The following is a 6,618-nucleotide window of genomic DNA, read 5'->3' as shown; positions in this document are numbered from 1 at the left end:
GTGTGTCTGCGTGATAAAAAAATCTGATCTAAAGGAAAATAAATTCCAATAACTACCATGCTGAATAATGCTTATACTTATATAAGTTTAAGATCATATCTTGATTTAATATTAAACATCTTGTGTTGGCAAAGGCAGGTTCATTAGAAGCATTTTTGTTTTAAACTTTCCTTTCCATGTGGTACAAAAAATACAGTCTCCCTAAAGCTTAAGACAAATAAGGCAAACAGAAAATGAAAACCTCACAAATGTCAATGTAAGATAACCTTAGATAGCACTTCACTTACCTAAACTTAAGCCTTAGGTGTGCTGGTTCCAAAATCAGAGGAAGAAAGAACTAAACATCTAAAAACCCAGTGAAGTTTAGGGTATGGGTTGAGTAACTTCTAGAATATTAGAATATTAGATCTTCATTAAGCCGAGTATTTGAGTGTGAGAAAAGTTAAGTTTTCCTATTGTATGAAATAACACAGAACTCTGTTCATGTCTATGAGAACTTGGAGATTCAATGTGTTAGAGAACTATTTCCCATTGCATGTCATAAGATCACTGATTGCTTAGCATACTTTCCAACATTTCTGCTTCTGGGTTAGATTTTTAATGCCTAGTCTATCAATGTCCTTTGCAATTTGCTGATTTCAATTTCTGTTTATTTATTTTTATTTTTTAGGGAAAGCAACCCTTGCTTGACCTCACAGATTACAAGGATCTTGTCAGTTTACAATCCCTTATTTTTTTTATTTTTTACGCCTACAGCACCTGGTCTTCCTAGGCGGTCTCCCATCGAAGTACTAACCAGGCCCAACCCTGCTTAGCTTCTGAGATCAGATGGGATTGGGCTTGTTCAGGGTAGCATGGCCATAGATGATTTCAATTTCTATGTTGAAAACTAATCTGACTCCATCAATTGGATTTATGCCTTTGTTAATGGCACAACCATTCACCAGCAGCCCAGACAATGAACCTGTTTAATAAGTATTGCTTCAGAGACCTCTTTTCTGTCCTCATTTGTTCCCTCTTACCCTATCCTCACTGCTGCCGAGAGGAGTCATCACTCCAGCCTGCCTGTCACATCTACATTACTGGCTGCCGTCCAGCTCATCATACACCTCCCACTCTTTTATCTCCAATCTTCATAATATTAGAGCTTTATTTTTCCCACCTACAGTTTCCTTGTTCTTTGATCTGCCTCAGTTTCCCACATGCACTGATAACACTTGCAACCATCTTAGCTCATGTTCTGTGCTCTTCCACTTCTCAACCACTAGGCTTGATGAGAGAAGGTAAAATTATACAGCCTAAGCCTGTTAAAGGGTCACACAAATTTAGTTTGCCCATTAATGTAGCTCCACAAGGCATTTACTTCTCTTTTGTGCAACCCTAAACTTACTCTCTCAGAGGCTACTTGTGACCTTTTTTCTCTTCTCTGACTCTCTACCCTGCCTTCCCTGACTTCTAACTTCATGACAAAGATCTTCACAGTATTGCGAGAGCTGCTCTGCATCTTTGGTCATGTTGCGCTCCATCTATCACTTCCTCCCAGGTCTCTTCTCCCTACATCTCATGTCTCCATGGAATTTGGCTGGTCTGCCTTTCTCTTATGACTGCTTCAAGACCCTCTGTCACTCATTCACTTTCCATAGTCCCAGCTTCTCTTTTTCTACATATAAACAGGATTAGCTTTCAGTATCTGAAAATGAAACAAGCAAACAGCTTTTGCTAGGCTTCGCTGTTCTCTCTTAATATTCTTATATTTAATTCTGTCCTTTCTTTCAAGCTGCTAGAATGTGTGGTCCTCACTTGCTGCATCAACTTCATCAGCAGCATCTCCTTATGTCCTTGGACTTTAGCTGCTAACCTTGCTGAATTCAAATTCTGCTAAACAGTCCTTCTCTGATTCTCTTCTTGTTACCTATTGCTTTTTATTTATTTATTTTTCCATTCAGAGTCTAAAATGAATGTCTTTTACAAAGTTTATCCTGGGTAGTTTTCCCTCCTTGTTCTTTGCTTGGCATTCCCCAATTCCAACTACCAACTATATTTTTATGATGCTCCAAAATATACCCCAACACCAATTTCTCTCCAAAATTACAACTCCATTTTCAAAGGCATATTGAACATTTCAGTTTAATTTCCTATGATTTCTTCCATTTTAGTTTGTCTAAAATTTAATTTTTTCTGTCTCTAAAACCTCTCCCCTATGACATTCCTTTTCCAAATGATTTTTCATTTCCAAATTTAATTTATTTTAATGTTTGAGGGAAGAAATATGATAGTTGCAGAAACAATCTTTTGGGTTGTTGCTAAAATAATTACATGTGTAGTCAGTAATCACTTCTACAGATTTTGAAATATTTTCCTTCCTAGAAAGTACATTATATTGCAAATGATTATTGTAATCTGGTTTGTCTTTGGGTACAGTGAATATGGAATGGCTTTTTTTTTCAATTTATAATGCAAAGCAATGCTCATATCACGTCAGTTATTTGGTAATCAAATTCATTGTCTTCTTACAAGTAAAGCTCATAAGTAAGAACAATAATTTCAAGAAATAAATTGGTCTTCCCAGGTAATATATCTAAAAAGAAATTAAAAGTTGACTCAAGCTGTCCTGGAGCCATTTCAATATCACTTTTGTCTTAGATGAAAGTAGAAAAAATTTGAATAAATTGTGATGTGCTCATCTCCACAGTTTCCTTACTAGAAGGTAGTAATCTGTCTCTCCCTGCAGTTCCCATGGAATTTTCTGTAAAGAACTCAGGCATCTTCATCAATACATAGCTACAGATCCTTTTTCTCCCAAATGCAGGGGCAACACTTCTCAACTGTGTTTTGAGGAATAGCACTTTTGCAAAGTACAACTTGTTTCTTATGTCACCACCAGGTAAATATACAGACTTTCCATATATAGTCTATAGGGGAGGAAATAGTTTTCTTCCATTCTCTTAGGGCTCCTGGCTGGGTCCAAATATTAAACTGACAAAGACAGATTAGCAGTTCAGATTTTCCAATTTTGAAAAGCAAACAAATTTATTTAATGTAAGTTTTATGTGACACAGGAGGCTTCATAAGGAAATGAAGACTCAAAAAAAAAGACCTTAGTATTTTTTGCTAGATCTGATGAAGAGTGCATGGTCATGGAGGAATATGATAGGTTAAAGAGTGTGAAGTTAGCATAGCAACTGGCGGAAATTTAGCAAGGCCTGTTTTTTTTTAGATTCTTCTGGATGACCCTTTGTCTTCAGACATAAGGAAGTCATAACCTGTTTCAGGGACCAAGTTATGGGGGAAGGTTAGAGTCACCTTCCTGCTTTTGCTGTTTTCTCAGACTCTTTTAGTTTAAAATATTTAATATGCGAAGATGCTGTAGTTTGGGACAGCATGTCCTGAAACCCATCAGTTCACAGTTTATCTCTTGCATTCTTTGTTTCTCTATTTCTTCTTATTCTGTAATTTAAAAAAGTTAATTATAATACTCTACTAAGGAAAATAGGTGTTTTCAACAGGGGAGAACTTTTAAACTGAGCCATTAAGTATGCATAAGAAAGTTTGGAGAGTCTGGGGCAAAATTAAATTGCTATGCATAAGAAAGAGGTAAAAGTAGTAGAGGCATAGAAGGAAGCTCAGGACAAATGGTAAATATACTGCCCCAGTATATTCCCAGAACCCCAATAGGAGGTTGGATGAAAGGACTGGAGGAAAAGAAACATGTCTAATGGGGATTTATAATGTGTGCTGTGGGGGTGATATACAGTGCCTTCTCCAATGATGCAATAAAATGTTCAGAAAAGTCTACTTGGTTTATTAATCCTTTTCAGTGTAAGTAGATTCTTTCTGGGAAATGCAAAGAATTCTGCATCTTGATGACATTCATAAAGACTGCATTGTGGCAGTTACACTTGGTGGTGTTACACTTCGCATATCCTAAAGCAGTTGGTGATACCATTGTTTTCTATTCATAATCATCATCAACATATATTGCCCCAGGTAGATGCTCAAGGCACTGTGAAAAATGCAGAGTTATGAGATAAGGCACTTAAAGTCTAATTATGAAAAGAGAATGGAACATTAGAGAGGTAAGTAGGGCATCATTGACAAGTGGATGTTTCAATCAGAAGGTGTTCAGAGGAGGGAGGCATTGTTTTGCAGAAAAAAAAGCCCTACTAGCTATTCTTTCCCATATCTGTGTGGCTTTTCCAGTTTGTCATGGTATTTTGTTTGTTCCTGCTCACTTACCCTCCTAGGTACAAAATGTCTTTGCCTTTTAGATATCTCCACTTTCCCTGTGTGATGTTTTGCTATACTTTACATCATCTTTAATTTTTGTGTTTCTTACACTTCACTCTGATTCAGCATTTCAGGTCAATGAGAAGAACCTATTTAGGTATTCTGTTTGGGGAGTTCCTTTATGCATATCATATTAAATAAATCTGGACTACGATGAGAAAACATTGATTATTCCTCTCTGGGGCCTCACAATTAAAGATATGACTTACTATTTGGAGGCAATATATATATATATTTAATATATATATAAAATATATATATTCTTTAAGCATGACAATGATGAAACTATTAAGGGCATTTATTATTATTATTTTTACAAGTGCCTCTGACAGTAATAAGATCTCTGTTCTTCTCCCTTTCTCTCTCAACCAATTTCTCTATGGCTAAATTCTCCTGATACTTTTAAGACTCACACCAGGGGTAACTTCCTCCACAAAGCTTCTATGACACCATCCTAATCTCAGTTAAATGACTGAAACTGCCACATTATTTAGTTCCAGGGGATACCATTTTTTTCCAATCTATGTGAATTGTACCTCCTAGATTTATGCAGTTCAGATAGCAACCTTGGATACTTCTCTCATAGAACCCTATGCTTTCCTCCATTATGGTATTGTTTCTTTTTATTTATATTTCTGTCTCCTAATACATTCTAAGTATTTTAGAGTCAGGAAGTGTGACTTAGTTCCTGGTCCATAATAAGTACAGAATAAAAGTTTATTAAGGAAAAAAATGAAATTGAATGAACTTCTTTGTAAAATTCATACTTCAATGATGGCTTCAAAGATCTAAGCTTAATTCAGTATTGCTACATATCCTGACTCATGGTTTAGCAGTTCAGACTTTCCAATTTTGACTCCTGATTCAAAATACTGGGGCTTCCATTTCCTCAGAATCTTGTACATTTCTGGCCCCCTCTGTTCCCTGTCCCTTTATCTATGGGTCCTTTATCTGCTGTAACCTTGTTCACTGGCCATTGTCACATTATTCCCCTTTTAAGTTTGTGATCCTTGGAAAAAAAACCTCAGAAAGTAACTCCTTGCCAGTGGCACATGATAATCCATACCGTAAGGTTAGAATTAAAGAGAGGTATTGGAGATGTTGGAATTGCAAATAAAGGTGAAGGAAGTCGCTGATTTAAAATCCCTACAACTCTAGGTCACCATGTAATAGCTCCTGCTGTCTTATATTCTCCACCTAAGTGGAATAGGAGGCTGGACTGAGAGAGGATAGATGGTGTAGGGTCTATCCTAGTTTATATTCTGATACTAAGAAGAACGCACGAGTGAAAACTAGACCCCAAGACAGCAGATCATTGCAGTCTGGATGCCACTTGGAAACAAGTCTGTGATGGTTACAAAGCCATGCAGTCACTACCGCTACACAGGATACAATGATGACTGGTAGTTTTTAATTTGGTTTGCTTTTCCCATTAAAGTAACATTTTTGGCAATCCATTTTTGTATTCTTTATGATAATAACAGTTCTTCTCTAAATGAAGTATGTCATAGTGTACTTATTTTCAACTTCAGCAAAAAAAGATTTCTTAGTCTATTTGTCTGTTGGTAAGATAACTATGTATCTAATAAAAACTATTGCATTATTTCCTCTATTCTCCCACATCCTGCCCTCCACTTACATTTCTCTATTTTTTCTTTTGCATAATGCAACTTGGATGCTATTAGATTTTTTAAAAATATGCTGTCGTGATTCCTTTCATAATTAATTTATTGGGAAAGTCTGAGTAAATCACTTATAGCTCAGCAGGGAAAACATTAAAAAAATCTCCAACTCAACTTGTGCAATGAGTGAAGTTAATAGGGAGTTTTAATTGAAACTCAGTCATGAGCATGTGGTTCTCAGAATTCTGGAAACTGCCAATTAGGCTCAAAATTAACCTCTGCTTGGAGTAGAAGATTGCTGAAGTTAGAAATGTGTTGTCATTATGTGGAAAAATGATATCTACAAAGAATTGGAAATGAAATGTGTCATGGAAGAATAAAGTGTAGGGTTTTGTTGGGAGTGTGAGTAAAGATATTTGGCTGTTTGGATTGTTTTATGAAGAAAGCAGGCTTTAAGAAGTGAACTTTAGTAAGTTCACTCTTGTGTTCTTAAAGTCTTCTAGCATAAAGTTTAGGGATAGCAGAGGAAAATAAAAATTAATTTTAAGTAAAAGGTAATATCTTCATACTATATTCAGTGATTTTGAGAAAAAACACATGAAGAAATAACATAAATAAGGAAATCATCTAACTAGGTAGATGAGATGAAAGAATACATCTTTTCTAGAATTATCTGGATGTTCTACTGGTTTTGAACCAACCATAGATT

General features: G+C 35.9%; 1 pseudogene; it reads right to left on the bottom strand.

Annotated features, from left to right (window-relative positions):
* Positions 1-747: 747 nt before the first annotated feature.
* Positions 748-866, bottom strand: LOC112485196 (annotated as a pseudogene).
* Positions 867-6,618: the final 5,752 nt, after the last annotated feature.

The sequence above is a fragment of the Pteropus alecto genome, unplaced genomic scaffold, assembly GCF_000325575.1.
Source record: "Pteropus alecto unplaced genomic scaffold, ASM32557v1 scaffold95, whole genome shotgun sequence".
Taxonomy (NCBI): domain Eukaryota; kingdom Metazoa; phylum Chordata; class Mammalia; order Chiroptera; family Pteropodidae; genus Pteropus; species Pteropus alecto.
This window is presented reverse-complemented; position numbering and strand designations above follow the sequence as displayed.